At 35.8% G+C, this 22,926-nt stretch overlaps 1 protein-coding gene and 1 long non-coding RNA gene across 4 annotated transcripts in view; both read left to right on the plus strand.

Moving 5' to 3' along the window:
* IMMP2L (inner mitochondrial membrane peptidase subunit 2) overlaps positions 1–22,926 on the plus strand; it is an 871,433-nt gene that overhangs the window by 716,154 nt on the left and 132,353 nt on the right. The window lies entirely within an intron of this gene.
* Positions 12,371–17,892, plus strand: LOC110742714. Its single transcript, XR_002520743.2, has 2 exons — positions 12,371–13,017; positions 13,163–17,892. It is a non-coding gene; the product is annotated as an uncharacterized LOC110742714 (long non-coding RNA).

Below are 22,926 nucleotides of genomic sequence, written 5' to 3' on the forward strand. Positions count from 1 at the left end.
CAGTGGTGCACTCTAGGCTCACTGCAACCTCTACCTCCCGGTTCAAGCGATTCTCCTGCCTCAGCCTCCTGAGTAGCTGGGACTACAGGCACGCGCCACCGCGCCCAGCTAATTTTTTGTATTTTAGTAGAGACGGGGTTTCTCCATGTTGGCCAGGATAGTCTCGATCTCCTGACCTCGTGATCCGCCCACCTCGAACTCCCAAAGTGTTGGGATTACAGGCGTGAGCCACAGCACCCAGCCCCACAGAGTGGTTTTAAAGTCAACTCAGTTTGGAAACAAGTTTTTTTAAAAACCCTGCTGGGACCTTTAGCTTCAATTAGGGGCCTTCATCTAAGCCTTTCACAAGTCTGAGAGCACTGTTTGTTTTAAAGCACTAAACACTTTAGACTTCACCTGGAAAGAATACCTGGGTACCTCTGAATAAATCAGTGACCCCAAACGTCTAGAGAACAAATGAAGATTCTGCAGATTTTTTCCCTCTAGTATTTTTGTCAGGCCAGAGCATTCGTCTTTTAGTGCATTCTTATTTTTATACTTGCTATAGCAACCCTTTATGCTTTTATTGAAATATTTGTAACCTTTCATAACAGCCTCTTTTGATAAGTTTCCATTTCAGTTTTCATTTTGCAAATGAGATGTTATTTACCAAGTTGGCTGCTTGTGTCTTTTGGCTAAATATGCAGCATATTTTAGGGCCTTTAACAAGATACGTTTGAAAGGCCAATAATTTGTTATTACCATATGGTAGAAAGAATAAAGAAGTTTTCTCAAGATTCCCATTCCCAAATTGTGTAATCAAACACTCACCAAGGTACTTATGTGAAGGGACTTTGGAGACAGAATTAAGGTTAATAATCAGCTGACCTTAAATTAGATAAGGAAGCTGAATGTTTCTAGGGGAGGGGGCAATATTTAATGTAATCACACGAACGCTTAAAAGCAAAGCAGGAAAACAGAAAAGTTAGACAGAAGCTGTTGAAGACAACAGCAGAAGAAAGATGAGATAGAAGGGAAGGTAGAGAGATATGAAACATGAGGACTCAACCCACTGTTGCCAACTTTAAGGGTCAAAGAATGCAGGTGGCCTATAGAAACTGAGAACGACCTCGGTCCACGGGCAGCAAGGAAGCCAGACCTCACTCCTTCAGCTATGTGGAGCTAAATTTGGCCAGCAATACAAATGAGCTTGTAAGTGAACTCTCCCCCAGGGCCGGGCCAGCAGACACTTTAATTTCAGCCTTAGGAAACCCAGAGCAGCCAATTCTGACTTCCGACCTACTGAACTGTGAGGTAACAGACTTGTGTTGTTCTAAGCCTGTGTCTGATCTAAGCTGCTCTAAGTCTGTGGTGATTGTATATGTACTGTAATGGTAGCAATAGAAAATTGATAAGGCTCAAAATGCCTTGGAGTATCTGAGTGTCCAGGTTTACTTGATTTTGACAACAGCTGCTCAGGAAAAGAGAGCAAGGGAGGAAGAGAGAGAAAATGAAAAGAAAAAAAAGGAGAGAAGGTATCTGACATTATAAACAGTAGGGACAATTTGTTCTCCATTCCATGCTATGACTCTCAAGTGGCTTCTTGCACACCTTGTGGTATTAGCGTCTCACATCACTGAGTGCATTTTTGACACTGAAATATTTTGATGGGTTTTTTTGGGGGGGTACAAGATGGTCTTCTTTATCATAAACTGTGTCCTACTGAGTACATTATATTTATGAGTAGTTACAGTACAGGGTTGTGTATGTAAAACTGTGTCCACTTTAAGGAAACTGTAAGAGATCTTCAAGGGTATTTTGATTTCAGGTCACTTTTATCTTATAGACTGATTTTTTCCAGAAACAAACCCCCATATGAAGTCCAGCACCTTTGTTCTAAATGCTGTCCCTCCCAGCCACAGCCTTTGGACAACCTGAGCTTCTAGAAGGAAGCAGTCCACAGGAAAGTGAAGGAGCTTCACTTGCTACTGCTAAAAAGGCATGAGGCCCATGTATATGCTGTCAACCCATCAATTCCTTCAACTTCTCTACACAAGATTAGAATGTCCATTTTTCCTTTCTAAGCACACTACAAATCATTCCTTTTTTAACCTCTTTTCTCATACAAGGTAACCTGGGATGTTAGTGATAAATAATCTGATTTAACCTAAGAAAATTTGGCGGGTTGGGGAAGGGAATGACACTAAGCACATATATATGACTTGCCCCAGCCCTGTTCCCTCATTGGTATCCTCAATGCCCAGGAAAAAAGCGTTGATTGAGATTAATTTCTCAATGCATAATATCCTTTCTTTTTGGATACCTAGCTTCAATATTGCTTCTCTCTCAAATCTCTTTGTAATTTTCTATGTAGGAAACTTGGGAGGCCTCCCACACATTGGCTCATTTTAACAAAAATACATTTCTTCTGCCCTCTACAACCTCCAGGAGCCTTCAAAGATGAAGTTAATTATACATATTTTAAAAAGAAACCAAATACAGAGTCTTGAGGATTTCAAGTTCTAAAACCAGATTTATTATGTTCAAAGTAGTGTCTGGATAAAAGGAAAGTATAACATTAAAATATTAATCTATTCATGCCATTTAGTACTTTGAATTATTCACAAATGCTTGGGGTTTTTCTCTTTTGTTTTTGTTTTTTGTTTGTTTGTTTTGTTTTTTTCTAAGAATAAGGCATTTATCTGAGACCAATCAAATAGAAAGGAATATTTTTTGCTTTTAGAATTCTTCCCATTTGGGGTTGTTTTATTATAGAACACCACCCCTCGGACATTTTATGAACTATGTTCATAACGCATTTACATGTGATTGAAGCACTTAACAGAAAAATTAGGGAAATTGAGCACTAACAGCTAAAGCAAAATGCTAGGCAACTATTTCCAAATGTAAAGTGCTTTGAGGCTGTTAAGCTGTTATATCCCACTCCCCCAAGCTCTCCTTCCCCTGAGAATTATAAAGGAGATGAGGTTCTATAAAATATTTGGTGATGTCTGTTTTGGTCTTCCATCTACATTTTCTAAGCTGATTTGGGGGTTTAGCGTTAGCACCTCCCCATTTTATGTTGTTTATTCAATGATATTCTAGGTACAGAATAAACTTTTTGAATTTCTGCCCTCCTATTTGTAAAAAGACAATAATAATACTCATCTTTGCCAATTTCATAAGATCAGGAAACTTGAACAATATGATATACAAAGATATAAACTTTAAATAGCCGTATATAAATGAAGTATTAGAAATGATGTTACTTCTAGCATTGTTATTAGCAATAACTTTACAGACTCAAGATGCTATGAAGATTTAGAAGGCCCAGAACTTATACTCATTATAGTTGAAGATTCAGAAATGTCATTTAGGCCTGGAATATTTTATTTAGGTTCTAATATTTGTTTAGTTACAAGCATTTTGAAAGATAATATTATACTCACTAAATTTTTGCTCTCCACTCTTGCCCAGGTTTTTCAACCATATCTCATTTACCAAAATCTTCAGAATCTTTTAGATCCCTGGTTGTTTTCCTGTGGAGAGTCTTGTTAGTGTTTTACTCATAATTGAACTTTACGTGTGCTATATCTTGTGTAGAGTAGACTAGGCTTGCCCCATCTTCATTTGACATATATATTTCTTTTAGTATCACCTAAGGTCACATTTATTTTTTGCCAGTCTCCCATATAGTGTATTCCATGCTGGAATGAATTAGGAATATCAGGGGAGGAGACATACTCTGCAGTGATTCTTTGGAATTTAGGAAGGGCCATTATTGATTATATAATCGAAAGATCTTTGATTTGACACAAGAAACAGAGTGCCTGAATGATAAAGCAGTTTGCTTAAGGTCACACAGTTGGTTGTTAGCAAGGGTAGAATTAAAATTCTGATGATTCCAGATCTAATGCTCTTCCTACTATGCAGGAGAAGGAGGGAGAACACAAGAAGAAAGATGGCTCAGTGCAGGAGTCAGCAAACTATGGCCCGTTGGCCATATCTGGCCTACTGCCTATTTTTGAAAATAAAGTTTTTTTTGGAACACAGTGTGCCCATTCATTTACATGTTATATATGGCTTTTTTCACACTACAAGGGCAGAGCAGAATAGTTTTCAGAGACCATCTGGCCTACAAAGCCTAAAATGTTTAGTCTGGTCATTTACAGAAAAAATTTGCTGACCTCTGGCTTAGAGGAAAGATGACTAAAAAATCTGGATAGGAGGAGCACTTTGTAAACAGTCTTTGTAGTTTGCACACTTGTTTCTAGTTCTTGTTTAGAACAAACTGCTTGGCTATTAGGTGAAATTGTCTAACTCTCTCATATTAACTACTACTGGTTGATTTAATAAATGTGCATATATCCTTGCAGAAGGATCAGAACATATTTTCAAGAGGTGTTTCTTATAATATGTGATTTGTTTTCTATATTCATCTTCATAATATATTCTTGATGACATTAGTATGTCTAATTCAAAGTAGTGGAAACTTACATGGGATACACAATAGCTGTATTCAAGTATGTGAAGGACTCGTTTCCTGTGAATAAACTTATCCTTCAAGTCCAACCAAAATGCACTTTTGTTGTTAAGCCCCTGATTCCAGCTACTCCCTTCTTTGGACAGAATTAATCACCCTCTCTTCTGTGCTTCCAACATTCTTTGTACAAAGTACTCTTATAGCATTTGTCACACAACCTTATAGGTCACCGTTTGCACATTTGTCTCCCCAGTTGATTGTGAAATCCTTGAAAATGAGGACAATATCTTATTCATTTTGGCATCCTCATCATGGGGCTCAGGCCCTGGCTCATAGTAGAAGCAACCTAATGCCTGATGAGTGAAGGTATGTTACAATCCCAGAGGGCAAAGCAAGGACCATTGTGAAATCTCACTAAAAAGAACTTTGTGGTAGTGCTGGCAACCAATTGAAAAGTCTCCTAAGCAGTGTGCTTGGACATCAAAGACAAGAACTTAGGGTTAGAATGCCTAGGTTTACATTTTGACTGTGCTGTTTAATAACTGTCTTTGGGTGGGTTGCTTATCCCTGAACCTCAATTTCCTCAGCTTTGAAATGGAGAGGATATAGGGAAGCAGTTTTCTAAGTGGGGTCAAAACACTCTCAGGGGTATTTGAGGTCAAAACTATTTTTGTTAGAATGCTAAGAAATGTGTCATTTTTACTCTGTCAATATTGGCACTGATGGTACAAAAGCAATGGTGGGACAACTGTTGGTGTCTTTCTACAAATCAAAGCAGTGGCACCAAGTTGAACTAATAGTCATTGTTTTCATCTCCATCATATACTGTCATGAAAAAAAATACATACCAGTTTCACTTAAGAATGCCTTCGATGAAGGAGTAAAATTATTAATTTTATTAAATGTCCATCTTTGAGTATAATATCCTTTTTAATATCTGGTATGATCAAATGGGAAGTATATACAAATCACTTTTACATTTTGGAAGTACAGAGGCTGTCTTGAGGAAAAGTACTTGTGCTATTGAGTCGCCAGCTGAATAAGCCACTAGAAACTAGACATGATGTTTCAAAAGCATGCACATAGGTAAAGACCCATTGAAAGCGCAATACGGGCCGGGAGCGGTGGCTCATCCCTGTAATATCAGCACTGTCAGAGGTCAGGGAGGGAGGATCTCCTGAGCCCAGGAGTTTGAGACCAGTCTGGGCAACATAGGGAGAACCCATCTCTACCAAAATTAAAAAATAATAAGCCAGGTGTGGTGGTGTGTGCCTGTGGTCCAGCTAGTCGGGAGGCTGACATGGGAGGATCACTTGAACCTGGGGAATTCATATCTATTTTGCAAACATTAAAAATAGTTATTTATCTGGAACTATACAAAGAGTTCCAAGATATGTTAAATATTAAAATAGCTGCAGAAAATTATTTTTAGTCTGTCCTATTTGTGTAAATAATTAACAGTTATCTGTTAATAGAGACAAATGCCTAGAAACTGGAGTTACATTGGAGAAAATGATTAGGGGCTAAAGAAGGGTGAAAAGGGACATTCAGATCTCATTTCCTACCCTTTCATATTTTGTTATTTACATATCCATGTTTTTGTCTTATTTTAAAAATTAATGTAGGTGATAATACCCATAATTGTAATGTAAACTAGTTGAGGAGTATTAAATCTCCTGGCCTGTAGAGAATGTTTGTACTGTAAGTATTGTATTACGTATGTAATTATTACATATGCAGTGACACTGTTGGTTGTACAAGTGGATGACCACTTCATGTGTTAGTGTGATCCCATCAGTAGAGTGTTCTCCAAGCAATTACTGAATGATAAATAAATATCATACATCAGATTTCTGCCTCTGACTATATTCAACTGATCTCTCAGTTTAAATTCTGACTTTCTTTGATACTGTTATTTATGAATGAATAGCCATAATGTTTTGAGAGTAGTTCTATACCAAAGGTCCTCCATCAAAAACCTATCTCTGAGCAACTTTAAAATCTTCAGAATTTTTTTTCATCTGTTAGTTTTGATAGCATTCACTTTTCTCCTTTAATTTTGTTTCCAAAGTATGTTGGGGCTACTAGGACAAATAAGTAAATATTCACTGAATCTTCACTGCACCACAGTAGGAAGAACTCTGATCTTTTATAAAGTTATGAAAAGAACTTAGTACATTAATTTCACAATTGCCAGTTCCACAAACTGGAATTTATTTAGCAAAATGCCCCCATTCTTAGGATAAGCTTGTCTTTAGGATAAACTTCTCCTAAAACATAAATGTTGCAATTTACCATCTTTAAATAAAGAACACTCCATATATTATGATATATATATTTTTAAATTACTTAGTGATTACCACAACTGTTATTTGAGTCGAGTAATATAATCATTTTGAGTCAAGAGTCAAGTAATGTAATCACATCAACATATTCAGACAAACTTGTATCTACTGTATATGCAACTATATTTTTATAATATAGGAGTTAGGTTGTTGTGTGAAAATAGGTGGACCTTTCTGGGAGAATAGAAATAATTTACTCCTGGCATCTTATTGAAAGAAAAAAGCCAATTCAATTTGAATAACATTGGGAGATAAAGCATGCCAGTATTATTCTTTATTTCTTTTATTAATGAGTTAGGATTCAAAAAAGTCAATAAAAATTACATTAAAAACTCATAAACATTGTTCAAATCTTCTTTCTCCATCAGTCATGTTCACAAAACTGGCATTTCCATTTAAATGGCAGTTAATAACAATAGGATTTTATTTAGTGAGTCAAACAACACACAGCCTCATTTATTTACTCATCAGACACTTGTTGAGTGCCTCCCCTATGCCAGACCCTGTGCCAGGTACTGGGACCCCAGCATTGAATAAGACATACTTCTTATATTCTATGAGTTTAGTGGCCCGTGGAGCAGAAAGATATGTAAGCAAATAATTAAGGAAGTAACACTGTGAAACAGGAAGGGCATGAGACTTGGGTAGTAAACAAATTTTAAACTTGGGCTTCCCCACTTCTGAATTATATAGACGTCTAACCTTTCTAAGTTTCAGAGACTTCTTCTGTAAAACAGGGATAATAATTTCAGTTTGTGTCTTTTTTAAGGATTAGAGAAAACTTTAAAAGTACAGAGCCTGGAACTAAATCTAATCAAATGAGATTTATTTATTACCCTGAAACTATAATATGAAAGGTATTATGTTACAGGAATGTACAAGAAAGAACGAATAATTGGTTTGGGGATGGAGACAGGTAAGGAAAAATTTCTTAGTAGACAAGTGTTTAGGATAAGGAGATGTTTACAGTACATAGGAATTCCAGGCAGAGAAATTTTCATTCACAGAGGCATGAATGGAACTCATGCTAAAGTATGAGGAACTGCAAGTCATTTGGTGAGACTGTGGTCTCAAAAGAAATGAAAGATGGTGAATTAATGGTTGTCAATCACAGAGGATCTTTTATGCCCTGCAAATGATTCAAGACGTTAAGCAGCACAATGGGGATGAAGATAGAGTTGAGCTATATTTTGGAGGCAGAATTTATAGAATGAGTGACAATGTAAGATTGAAGGAAATTAAGGAAGAGTTTTCCAGATTTCTGGTTCAGGTAAGTAATGTTGGTGTCATTGATCAGAAGAAAGAACTTAGGAGAAAACTTAGGTTTAGGGGCAAAATGAAGAATTTCATTTGGGTATATTAAATCTTACTTGTCAGGATCTCAGGCAGGAGACACACCTGGGTTGGAAAAAAGATTGGAGACTGCTAAACATTCAGATGACTGACTAGAAGTTAGAAATCCCAAGTTTCTGACTATGTTGTTATGTTCTTCATTGGCTTTGTGACTAGCGAATTTTACCTTTTTCTTTTTTCTTTTTTTTTTTCTTTTTTGAGACGGAGTCTCACTCTGTCACCAGGCTGGAGTGCAGTGATGCAATCTCGATTCACTGCAACCTCCGCCTACTGGGTTCAAGTGATTCTCCAGCGTCAGCCTCCCAAGTAGGTGGGACTACAGGCATACACCACCACGCCCAGGTAATTTTGGTTTTGGGTTTTTTTTTGGTAATTTTTAGTAGAGATGGCGTTTCGCCATATTGGCCAGAATGTTCTCGATCTCCTGACCTCATGATCTGCCCACCTCGGCCTCCCAAAGTCCTGGGATTACGGGTGTGAGCCACCGTGCCCAGCCTACCTTTCCTTTTTCTATAAGGGATTTAAAGCAGCTTAACTTTGTAATTATGACATATCATAAATGTCTACATCTCAGCCTACGTTTTCTCATGAGTGCAAATTTTGAAAAACTACCCAACATCCTTCACAGAGTTGTTTTAAGGATTAAAACAAGAGTTAAATGAGTCAGTGTATATAAGAGTTAAATGAGTTAGTGTATATAAAGCATACAGGTCAGTGGCCGATGCATAATTTAGGTCTCAGTGTATACTAGATATTTTTACAATCATTATCAGAGGCAGTAACATTATAAGCTTTTGTCATTAACAAATGGCAACATTTTAGTAGAGGGAGATTGGAGATAATCCTATTGGTTTTATAGATGAGGAAAAGGGAGCTCAGGAAAGTTGAAAAGATGTGTTCAAGGATGCATATATCTCTAGTGAAAGATGGCACTGAGGCCCAAACACTTCTTAGTTCAGTGTACTTCCTACCACCCCTTATTAGGTTAGGGACTGTGCCTTCATGAGTAGGTTAACCCAAAATATAATTTGAGTTGAAAATTATATAATTATATATGTCTTACAGACAATAACATTGCAGATGTTCTCCTTTATTAATATATTTGCTAAAGGTCGGAAATTTCCTCTTTACAGATGTTAGTTCAAATTTAGCATGAACTGGTATGGGTGGGTGGGTGAGTGTGTGTGTGTGTCAGATAATACTCATAATATGAAACATATATGTTCAGATAATATTTAGTAGCTACTCTGTAGCAGTTGCAGACCACCCAGTATTCAATGGGAAACAAAACACCAATATTCCATAAGCTACTTTATTGATATAGCTTATTTTATAATTTTCTTTGTGATTTATTAGGTGAATTAAACACATAACTTAAGGAGAGATTTTCTTGTTTTGTAAGTTTATGATGAATATTAGACCTCAGGGTAAAGTTATTGAACATTAGCACATATGCACACAAAACACTGTGATAACATCACAGAATATTTAATGATACTTGAGTTTCACATAAAATATTTTCACCTGCAAAGCCCAGAGCATTTCATAAATATGAATGCTGTTAATCAAAGATTTGAATAAATAGATGGATTTCGTATTGTACCCTGAAGATAAGTAGCTTTAGATTGTTATTGAATTTATGTCATCTATTTTAGGAGTTAGGTGGAGGTGATAAAACTGAGCCTAGATTTTATCATCATTTGTAATAAGTGGTTCCAAATAAAACATTTTAGAATGTTACCAGAAATAAAGAGTTGCTAGATTATCATACTCTAGGTATGAAAAACAAGATAAAGATGGAAAATTAAATAAAACAAAATGAACAGTAAGTATTGTTTAAAAGGTATAGAGAAATTAAGAAAAAAGGTGTAGTCAATTTATAAAACACACGTTTGAATTGTCTTGTTTAAGCACACCATGGAAATCAATAGTTGTAGTTTCACTTGGAAAATATAGTTTATAATGATTATTTAACTAGGAATTTCACCTTCTTCTTCCTTTTAATTTGTGTTATTATCCATTTTCCCTGTTCTGAGCTCCTCTAGCTCTAAAATTCATATGATGTTCTACAGTGGGACATTTTGCTTAGTAAAATCATTGGGGCCTAATTTGCTAAAAAGATTCATACTGTGTGGTTTAAGAAATTCATAGTGACTATCTAACAATTACATGTTGCTGAGGTCACTGTTTTTGTTACTTTGTGATGATGATGGTTTGGGTTTGCACAGAATAGGAAGTGAAAGCAGCTCTCCACCAGCACACTTACGGGGTCACTTTCCTTATCTCTACCCTATTTTAATTAGACATCCTGAGTGTTCTTCACAGTTTTCAAAATAGGGACATTTCTGCGCTTCAGCCAAAATATATGCATCACAGTTCATATAGGGTACTGTTCATATCATACAGAAACTGCTTGGGCTTGAAGGCCTTTCTCAGTTCCAACACAGCCTCATTCCCTCCCAGCCTCCAAACATCCCCAAACGCTAAGCTGCTTCTCTTCCCCGTAACCTATCTTTACCTTACCATGACTTCCAACAAGGTTCCACCCAAGTTCCAGTTCTTTCACAAATCCTTTGCTAACTTCTCCAGTCACAACTGATTTATTATGTTGTACTCCTAGAGCACTCTCTCGGCATCTCACAGTTGAGCAGTTATAGTTCAGTGTGGTTTTACGAGGCTTGCTATTGTCTCAATTGTATTTTGTTTCTAAAAGAAAACTACCACGTGTTTCCTTTTTGAAATCTAAGTGGTCCCTGGCATAGTGAGGAGGAAATAGATTAAATATCATAATAAATTTCTATTAATAAGTTAAGTATTGTGATCACGTCTGTCTTAAGTTTATTTTACACTTAAAATACCCATTTGTAATGAGTTTCTTTCTGAGCAATCAATTATTAGAAATGACTTTCATACAGGTAAATTTTAATTTTATATATATATTAATCTGTACTTCACAAATTGTTTTTGTTGGAAAAGAATTCTACTCTGAGTGATAGAGTAAGTCAATTTCTCTAAAAGTAAAATAAAAGAAATAGAAGAAAAAAAAGAAAAAGAAATCAGGCTGTTCTGGTAAATATGAAGCATATACTTAACAACCAAAATAGTTTATTGGTTCGTGATTTTTTTTAGATATAAATGCTCCCTCTTTTAATTCTTAGCCTATTATTAATAATTAATACTCTGGTAATGCTTTTTTACTATATAATTTTTTTTTACTTTGATATTTCCTCAAGGTAATATACATTTTCATCTTAGGAGTAAATAGAGAGCAATGCTCTTCTGCTGTTGTTTAGTCCTAATAAAATTATGTAGTTTCCAAAATAGGAAAAACTGATAACTTCAAGTAGGCCCCAGTTAATGATTTTGCTATCTTAAAATGGCAGTTGCTTATAAAAACATTATACACCGTTCCTGTGACATAAGAAAACTTCTCCAGAGAGGAAAACTGGGAATGGAATTTGGAATGTTGCTTGACTATGTATTTAGAACTGCTCTTGAAAAGAATACAGTAAAATGGTAATGTAGCAATTTCTAGCTTATGTTCACAAGCAGAGAGAGCCCAATCCTGCCAGTCAAATCAAGAGTGTTCTCTGTTTCATTGGGAATTGATGTCTTTAGTTAATACACTCAAGCATTAAAAAAAATAGCCTATGTTCTGAATTAAGTATGGAAAATACGTTTCTGTCCAGGAAATTAGTTGAGATGAAATTATTTTATCTGAGGAAACAGTACAGTAAAATTTCTTTCCTTTTGGTGTAATTTTAAAGTGTTCTTTCTATTTTAAACTCAGGCAAAAAATGCATTTTATAAATTGGGTGATGGAACTACTTTAGTAGAGAGTTAATAAATGTTAAATTAGCCCAGGGCAGTATCTATAGAAAGTAATAATAAAAAAAAAATCCTGGTGTGTTTACTTAGAATTTCTGATCTGTCTATTCATAATTAAACTTCTTAGCTTTCTTATTTTTATCTACAGTTAACATCCTTCCACCATTCCCCCTGGTAGCTCGACTTTGATTAAACAATGTTTTAGGCCAGGCATGCTAGAAAAAATAGGCCAGGTGTGGTGGCATGCGCCTGTAGTCCCAGCTACTTGGGAGGCTGAGGTGGGAGGATGTTTTGAGCCTGGGAGATCAGGGCCACTGTGGCCTATGATCACACCACTGCACTCTAGCCTAGGTGACTGAGCAAGACCCTGTCTCATAAAAAAGGAAAGGAAAGGAGAGGAGAGGGGAGGGGAGGGGAGGGGAGAAAGAAATGTTGTAACTTTATGTTTTTAAGTAATTCTTAACCCACAGACAATTAAGAATTTTCATACCCAAAAGAGGCCTGAAGTAATGTTGCAAAATGGTAATTTTTTTCTGTTAAAAGGACCAAATAAAAAAAAGGAAAAACAGTTTGACTTCAACTTTTGCTCAAATGAATTCAATGAGAGGGAGTTTCAGTTTAAAATGAGAATTCGTTATTGAATAAAGAATAAAAATAAGATGATTTAGAAAGTTAGAAAAACTCTTCATGTACCTCTTTCCATTCTGTATCCTTTGATTTTATGACAGCTTTCTCACAATATCCTTAATCCTGAAAAAAGAGGTTAGTGGTAAAATATAGGGGAAAACATTTTACTGCAAAGTGATTCCTCATTACTCTAATTCAGCTTCATGTTGTGTCAGGTCTTCTAGGAGTTTTTATTAAGCAAACTAGTTGCAATAAAAAATGTAGTACCACTTGAAAATACCAGTTATGTGAGTGTATGTATATTTTAATAAAAATAGACTTGGCATTTGCTTGATTTGCCTTTTTTTTCTTTTAAGAAGAGAGAAATACGTAAGGAAGTATCATCTATACATGGAATTTTAGGTGAGGATAAAAGAATAACGAAATGAATGTCATGTTCTTAGTAACTTTGCATACAATAAGATCTCATTATGAGCTCTCATTATGAGTTAATGTTCGTGATTTTGAAACAAGTTTTCCCTTCTTCTCTGTCTTCACTTATCCCCAGGCTCCATCTTCTGTGAGACAATTGAGATTTCAATCCGAAACTCCCAATCCTAGTCCAGGATATGTAACTTAATTCCAAGTCTAGCCTGAGCCTGGTTTCATTAGAACCAACATATGCCTTGTCCTCCTGCTAAATAAAGAAAACCTTCTGATGCCAGTTCCTGGAAGATAGCAGTGAGATTTGATTCAGATTACATTCTTTCTCTCTTCCGAATTATCCTGCATTTCTGTCTCCATTTTTCTTAAGCCAAATGCTTCCATAGGACTTTCTCCCCCTTTATCACTGGCTCCTTCTAACTCCTGTGTCACTCCTTAGGTGCCAAATAATGATGCAGAGGGTGATCAAAAATGGAGCTGTTGCTTCAGCTAGGGTTTTTCTACCACCGTAGTCTGCTATGGTATAAGACATCCTATTGGTTATATTGTAAATTATTTTTTCTATATGATAGAATATTTTGCAGTGAATAAGAATTTAGGGCAGATCTGTTGCTCTGAAATGGAAAGATGTAAATAATCTGAGTAAAATAGATTCATTTCCTATACTGTGCCACTCTGTTTAGAACCTACATATATATAAATACATACATAGGTACATTTATGTATATATACATATGTGGATGGATATATGTATATATAGGCTTATTCCATCACCAAATATATGTGTCAGAGAAATAAGGTTGGATGAGTACATATGAAACAGGCTATCGGTGATTATCCCTGGAGAAGAATAGAGGTAGAAGTAGCAGCAAAGTTGTAACTTGAATCTTATCGAATGGCTTAGGTCATATGCCTGTTCCTGAGCCACTCACTGTGGCCAGAGGGTTAGGATGCTCTTATTAGGTGGGCCCCCCTTAAGCCAGGGGTGGAGTCAATTCTACTTAAACCACATGGACTAACAACTAGGGAAGGGTGGTTGCATGAAGAAAAACCAGGACGCTGTTTCCAGAAGGAGTACTAGATACCAGGCAATAAATATAGCACATGTCCATGATAATACTCTCTTGGATGTCTTCATTTGTTTACAATATTTGCATTACTGTATATAATAGCTCTAATTACTATAGCTTAAAAATTGAACAAAAAATACACAGACTGTTTCAATTTTAATTGAATTGCTATAGACACTGAACTAATACTTATGCCAAAAATTGTAAGGATAAAAACAAAAAAAAAAGAAAAAGAAAAGGGAAAGTTGTTTGTACACTTACCTTCACCTGTTACAGCTGCTTTGATGAATAAGCCCAGAATGCTATTTATAATAAATTGCCACCCCTTATATTTGTTTATGAATATATGACCTTTTATCACATTTCTCACCAGGCTAATGCTTGATATTAAGGCCTTTATAGATTTGATTTTTTGGATTTTCTGTGATATCTTCTTTATTAGTCACTAAAGTCATTCTAGAATTGGCAATTTTTAAACATTTATTAAGCCTTGTGCTTTTGGATTGTATGAGAAAAATATTTTACAGTGTTGTAAAAATAGAGAAAATTGCTAAAAAGCAATAATATTTATTTTTTTCGTAAGAAAAATGACTGTCAAGCCAATAAAAAAAAAAAAACTGGTAAGTTTCACTGGTTTCATTACCCGAGTACATGTCAAACAAATCAAAAATATCCAAGTATAGGGTCTGGTATCAGAAACCAGAGCCTGGGGAATCTTTCAGTCACCCCAGCCTTCATCTGTCCCCTATATCCTCAACACGACCTCTCCTGTCACCCCAGGGTAGGTACACAGGGTTCTATGTTGCTGGCCTGATAGAAATGGAAGCAGTTTCAGCTTTACCCATCTCAGCACATTTTCAGGGAAACAAACTTTTTATGATGTCAAGTCATGGCACTCATAATTGAAGTTTCAAAGATTTAGTTATATTAATTTGAAGAAAATGGTATATTTGAGGCTTAAATAACATATCAGTACAAACTACTTGACACATTCAGGTATTGTTCATTAAAATCAATCACTTTCAAACTGAAGTAGGCAATGGGCTCTTTCTCCCCAAGCTTCAAACTCTGCCATTGAGGATATCTGAGACTCATTAATCCCTTTTATGCCTAATGTTCCATTACTGGAATACTAAGCATGTGGGAGTTATTTATATCCTACTGGTCAAGGTCTGATGGCAAAAATTCAAAAAATTGCAACCTCAGGAATAAATGGGTTAAGGTTCTTACCATGACCAGAGTACTGACAAGCAGCTTAAACATTCATTCCCATGTCAACAATTCAGCTCTTTTCTTAGGCTGTTTAATAACTGACATACCAGAAAGGGGTCTTATGCCCCCAGGATATTAAGATGTTTGGAGTGGGAAACATCATAGCTCCTTTAGCAACACATGCTATCTGATTATAACTATTTCTTCAGTGACTTAGAGCTGAATTTTTCTCACTGAAGAATTTGAAATGTTAAGAGTCTTTTTACTCAATGGGCCAGAAATGGTATCAGCAGCCATATGTGAATTCTCTTATAGTCCTTTTTAGCTGAATATTGATAAGTGAATTAAATGCAGCCGTTGTAATGTTTTACCAAGTTAAATGAAAGCAAGCAAGTGAGAAGAAAGAAATTAAGAGGACTAAACAAGGGATAAGCAAAACATTTCCAGCTGAGAGTTGGGAACGAGATGGAAGCTGGCAAGGCAGAACAGTGAGGACACCGGCTCCAGATGGCAGGCATTTAGGAAGGAAGCCTTTACACCAGCCACCAACCTCTTAGAGTTGGCGTTGGTGTGCTTTGTCTTTCGTTTTCTTCATAGTGCAAAGCTACTGCTGTTTCCAAAGTGTATGTAAAGCTTCGGGAACTGAAGAATGGGGGAAAGGGTGAGCAGTGGCAAAGAGGAGTAATTTTTATTTTATATTTTTAGATTATTTGGGGTTTAGTGCCATTGGATAGTAGGGCTTCAGCATATATTTTGCCTAATGAATTGCATTGTTGTTTAAAACTCATAAAGTATCCAACTGATGAAACAGATAGTTGCCCTATTAGAGAAATGTAGTAATTGTTTTTTTCAGGTTTTGAAGAACTTCGTTTTAACACTACCTTCTAGGAGATATGAGAAAACATAAATTATTATATTTATTTAGTTCATAATTTATTTTACATAAAATAATATTACCTTTTGGTCTGACCCATTTGTTATTAATGAAGTATGTAACATAATCTTTTAGGTAACTTTTTTTATAAAGATAATACAATATATGTTTATTTAGGACACATCTGGATTGGCACTTGACCAAAAAAAGTTAAAGCAAGTTATCCATAAATACTAGTCATAAGCTTTTTCATAATCTTATTCATAATTAGAACTAAAAAGGCTAATATTTTGGTCTTCTTTCTTGCTATATATGAAATAATGTATATATGTTGATAGGCATGACAGGTATTTTGTTTGTTACTACTGCAATCTCAATGTCTAAGAGTATTGTAGTGCACATTTTTGTAACATGATTTGTTTTTAGTATTAATATCTTAGTCTTCTTCAGTGAACTAAATACATTATTATTTATTACCTACTGAATATTAACAGGCCAAATCCCTTCATTGATATGACTTTGTTTTTTGCCTGCCCGCCAACCAGGCTCTTATTTGATGTTTTCTTTCTGCCAGTATAGAAAAATGATGTGAAGTTGAAATGGTAATTGAGCTTCACTGTGCATTTTTATTTGGAAAAGGTGACAGGGTATTGGGTTGTCACACTAAGGAGGGAGAATGAAGGTTAATGGTGATTTTCAAGTAACTCCTATAGGAAGGGTGATTTTAGCTTTATCCATTTCAGCATATTTTCAAGGGAACCTAAACTTTTTATGATGTCGAGGATTATGAATCATGACACCCATAACTGAAGTTTCAGAGAGATTTAATTATATTGTTGCTTTGAAGAAAACTACATAGAACCATATTTAGGTACAATTTCAAAATCATTTCATCCAGTTTTCACGTCTCTGTTTCCTTTAAACTATCTGGTAAACATCCAGAGATTGTGAATGCTTCCCTCTGATAGATGCAGAGAGCATTTAAGCTAACACTCAGCTGTTTGTTTATTATGTTTCCAAACTTTTTCCAGTTTCTGTTTAGTATTCAGTGAAATGGTGTAAAGAAAACCATCTGCACTGCAGCTGCAAAGGGATTACCTTCGGTTCTTCTTTTCAAAAAGAAGCCAAATGCCCTCTGTGCACAGCCCTGGACAGTTGCTTGGATCTTGTGCCATATGTTTTATACAGTACTCCTGGAGCTAAGTCAATTAATAGCTCAGAAGATACAATTAGCCTTTTAGTGACTGCATTCATTCATAAAGGGCTGCCCAAAATAAAGAAACTCTTGATTCCCTTCTCCTATTATAATTACAGACTGAAGATTTGAAATGTTGGATGACAGCAGATGTACTGAGATTGTTAGCCCACGGTGGCTGCTCTGCTTTATACAGCCTACTACCACCAAGACAAATTCCTAGGTGTGGGCTAGGGTATTGGCACAAAACAAAAATGAAGTTATCCTCAACGGAATGCATTTAAGTTGAATTTTACAGTCCTTACCATGTCTTGAGATAGTTTTTGTCTTTATTTGAATACATATTTTAAGCAGACACTGAGTATTGAAATGTAATTATTGAAATGTGTTGAAATGTAATTACTAAATGTAATTATTAAAGTGAAAAACTATTGTTTTTCCATGTACTTTCCTTCCTTGGCAATCTTTTTTTAAGGTAAAATTTTATTAAAACTTTGAGAATATTTTAGCAAACTCACTTGTAACTTTTTCTTACAAACCTTCAGGCTGCCTGTAGCTCTAGAAACCATTGTAATCATAACACACAGATATTAAGCCAAGGCCTGTCATCAACTAGGGCAGAAGTTATACTGATTTCTTCTGACTTATATCTGGTTCAAGGGACAGTCCAAGAGTCAGTGGTTTAGCTGGGGGCCAGATTTTGTGAGGATGACAGGATTTGCATACAGAATTGAAAATTTTCTGTTTCCTTGGTAGGATGCCTTAAGTAACTATAACATTACTGAAGTTGTATTTAAAAGAATAGATTTAAAGACTTCTATAGAAAAAGTTGTAATCATTTTCTTCAAACCTGTTTGTACACAATTATATATGTCTTCATGTATATATGTTTAAATGCTTTTTAAAAATTAATGCTTTGGTAATATCAGTTGCTTTCATAAGAGTATTAAGTAATTTATCTCAAATTGTCAAATATCTATTTGGTTAAAATTAGACTTTGTGTTTGGGTAACTAGAGAAAAGGTACAAACAAAGGGAAGTGATTAGGAAGAGGGGTGATTTGTCACTTGTTCAGGTTGGAGATGGATACAAGCACAATGAGGTTTCTTGTTTGTGTTTTTTAACACACATCAGAAAATTCAGACACACTTTCAACCTAGGTTTTTTAATGGCCAAAGAAATGTCCTCCTGGGTTGAGACTGTATTTGACAGAAAGGAGCTAACTCTATCAGCTTTAAAAAGGGGTAGACTCCATAAGAACTAGAAGAATAGGCTTGAAGAATAAAGCTTCCCACAGAGGAGAAACCAGAGTAAGCACATACAAGGAATGAAGAAAATTAGAGCATATTAGGTTTTAACCTACCTTCTAGTAAGATTTTAAAACTAAGAGCCAGAACAAGTCTCCTAAACAGTGACCAAGAAATGATACAGAGATGGGGACTGACTGCTTGAGCATAGATTGGTCATTATGGTCCAACATCCATGAATAATCAGAACAGACATATACAAAGGTAATATTGAAGGATTTACACCTGTCCCGAAACATATTAAACCTTCTCCTCAAACCACAATTGAGTCATTTGACTATTTCATCCTAAGGAAATATTTAACTGTTTTTCAAATGCTTTTTACTTCCTAAGACTGCTTTGTACTTTCTGATATGATTAAGATTTTTCTCATCTTTCATATCACCTTCTCTGACTATGCCAGAAAATTTCAAAGGGGAATTAAAAAAAAAAGAAAGCATTTGAATTGGATCATATTTCTAAATTGAAAAGTTGACCAGAAATTTGGCAGCCATAGATCTGAGCACAGAAATATTTTATCATTTTAATTGCTGTTTTAGTGTGCAGTATCCCTTTAATTGGTTTCATTTTTTTGAGACCAGCTATTTTTTGGCTTTTGTGGGGATTTTTCCCTTTGAAGATTGTTAAGAATTCTTATGCTTAACACCTAGGAAAGAAGATTATCCGTTAAAGTGCACAGATAACAGGGAATAAGGTATGGAATACTTTTGAAACTATGGATAAATCCTCTCAAATAATCAGTTTAATGCTATCTTGGATCCATAGCATATCTTCCTTCAATAGCCCTTACTTTATTTTAATACATTTTATCATGTTAATCTATTAATGTTTCCATGAGTTAAATGGATGCCAAATAATATCTGCATTGAACACATTGAAAAATTATGGTACAATGAAGTCTAAAGTGAGTCACCCAAAATTATACAGAAAAGAACTTAAGAGCCAGAACATGAACCATCTTGCTTGGACTTCCACTGACATTTGAGCTCGTTGCTTTAAACATATTCTATAAATAGGCTTTATACTGATTTTTCTAGTAATTTCATGGATTTAGCTATCCATCTTATTACTCACCAGGTTCCCTCTGTGATCAGTAACAAGGATTCCTAATTAAGAGTGCGGTCTTTGGCCTAAGAATGGAACAAAGATAACTGGTCCGCTTATTGATTTATTGAATTAATGGCTTCCCCCACTTTAGCAAGGGTTGGTCTAACTAGAGGAGTTAACTCTTCACTGCAAATAGACTAGATAATGCCAAATATACATACACAAAGAAATATACTTTTTGATTTTTCTACCTTGTATAAATTGTGTGCTCGGGGTATAGCATTATACCACTTCATTAGGTTTTAGAAAAGTTTCAAAATATCTCTAAAACACAATTATGCAAAGTAAAGGCCACGTATAAGACAAGTCAAAATTGTAAGGCCAATGTTACTCCATTGTTAGAAGAGGATTTACTGTGTTTATTTGGCTGTGATAGAATACAATTTTATGATTCTATTACATTTTTCTTAATAGACCCGAGAGTTTATATTTTTTCCTTGACACAATTGCTCATAAATCTTGAATTTAATCAGTTAGTGTAATAGCAAAATTTTAATTATAGGATCATAGAATTTGTTAATGTAATTTAAAAGATGACTTAATGGTGGTTTGTTTTTAAGAATATTTCATGTATTAAAAGAGGTGTAAATCTTTCAATTCTATTTTAGTATATATCTATTCTGATTATGCATGAATGTTGGACCATGAAAGAGATTGTATTATTCGTTCATTCTACAGCTTTACTCCATGCCTATTTTGTTCCAGGAATTTTTTCTAGGTTCTGTGAATTTAACAATAAATAAGCCACAATTCATTACCGCCCTGGAGCTTGCCTTCTAGCACTGACTTGTACTATGGAACAATAGTTGCCATTTTCAGACTGGTAAAGTTTGTTCTTAAAAATTTAAGTTTCTATTAAACGTTAATTTATGTTATATCAGTAATAGATGAAACACTTTGAGAGCACCTTTATTTATTCAGTAGGACTTTTGAGTCACTCATCTACCTTTTAAAACTGGTGTGACTTCTTTGTACTTTGTTCAAGATTAGGAAATAATTCAATGTAGCATCTATGGTAATATTAAAGTCAGTTTTTTCCAGGCAATTCAGTATCGTGAAGGACATCAGTGGTGATTTTATTTCCTTATTTAATTTCAGGAGTTTTCCTGTAACCTAGCTGGCTATAAATGTTTAAGCTAATGTAAAGCAGCTGAAACAAAAATGTTAGAGATTTGTTTCTCTCTTACCTAACATTCTGGCCTAGACTGCAGGATAGCTCTGAACCTTTAGATCATTCAGAGACCCAAGTTCCTTACATGTTTTTCTTCCATCTTCTAAGTAGTCCTCATCTGCATGGCTAAAGCTGGATTGTTGCTACTTTGGCATTCCAGTCCCATCAGGGAGTGGGTTTGGGAGGCAGCCTGAGGAAAGCTGATTGTCTTTAAGTTGAAAATAACTAGAAATTGCACTCCTCACTTTTTGCACATCCCATTGACCCAAACTTAGGTGTCCACCTCATACTGCAAGGAAGTCTCGGAAATGTAATCCCTAGTTGAGCTGCTATGTGCCCACCAAGACTAGGAGAATGCATTGAGGGGATAGCTAGTAGTGTGCCACAGGACTCGGTGTGCATTAAAAACCAGAGTTCCAGAACACCCTACCTTCTGATTGGTTTTAGTCAATCCCACAAGTGATAGGTGAATCACTACTCTTTTAGACTCCAAAGACTTCCATGTAATAAGGTTTTGCTTCAGGGACACAGAACAGCCTATAGACAAAAGTACATTATGATATGAACTTTTGCCATGCAAATATTTGGTGTATAGGAGGTTCTTTTAGGAATGCCACACAGAATTTTTCATCTGGAAATAGTAATTGGCATGAAAGAAGGATCTAGCATTTAAAATAAATACTGTGTTTCTAACAGCAAGATCAGAAACACAGTGTTTACCACCCAAGTCCTGGGTGTTTAGAGATGATAAACAAGGAGGGCATCCCCTATTTCGTTTTTAGAGTTTACATGTGGTTTTAAAGCAGTACAATTAAGAAGTTAGATGTAGAGTATTGGCAAACAAGGCTTTTTGCACTTCCTTAATCTACTCACTAATCATAAACTCATGCTCATCTTTCAAGTACCCATTTTACCAGTTGTTCTTAAACTTCAGCTTATATCATAATCGCCAGGAAGACTAGGTAAACAGATTCCTGCATGGCCCCACCCCCAGACTTTGTAATTCACTAGGTCTTATGTGGGGCAAGATAATTTGCTTGTCTAACAAGTGCCAAGGTGTTGAGATAGTGATGGCTCCAAGACCATACTTTGAAAACTATGGGTAACTCTGACTCCCCAGGTGTTCCTTCAAGGAATGATTTCTCCCAGTTGCTGGGAGTGCTCCCAGAGGATAGCCTGTCAGCCCATCAGGACTTGCCGTTGGCTACCAGGAGCTGCCTGGTCCAAGGTCACTCCCATTTCTGGAGCTCCCTCCATCCAATGACTAACCACAGCAGAGGTAGGAAGACCCAACACAAGATACTCTTCCAGCCCCTTTCAGTGCCAGAGCTCCTAGTGGTATCAACTGACTTCCCTCTCCACCTCATTCTACTTTCCCCTTCTCCCTGTGCACACATTGATCCCAAGGGTACTCTCTATAAACATCTTAAACACTAAATTCTGTTTCAGAGTCTGCCTTTCCAGAGACCCCATACTGAAACAGTAATGATTCCACACTCTGTCTGTCTGTGGCGGATCAAATTGAGTCCAGGTTCTGCAGTTTGATGATATTCAAAGTGGACATCAGCAGGCTGTCTCTAAGCTCTGCAGCTCATACCTCATAGCTGCTTCCTAACCCTCTCTTCTTTGGTCTATCTGATCCTCACCATCCCCTACACAGCTCCTACTATTCATTCCTATCTCAGAGATTATGTCCATTTTGTTCCCGCTACCTAATATGCCCCTCCATTACTGCCCTTTTTACCTGTCCTAGTCCTATACATCCTTCAAGGCTCAGACACAAACTCATCTATTTCAATAGGCATTCTCCATATAACCACTATGGATCTGATCTGGACAGACTTCTAGTAATTGTGTTGATAATCTTGACTTCTTTTACGTATTTCTATTATAACATCAAGTGGTATTGAAAATGGCCATTAACTTGTGTTTATCCTTCCAGACTGTGAGCTC

Source organism: Papio anubis, chromosome 4, assembly GCF_008728515.1.
Source record: "Papio anubis isolate 15944 chromosome 4, Panubis1.0, whole genome shotgun sequence".
Lineage (NCBI taxonomy): Eukaryota > Metazoa > Chordata > Mammalia > Primates > Cercopithecidae > Papio > Papio anubis.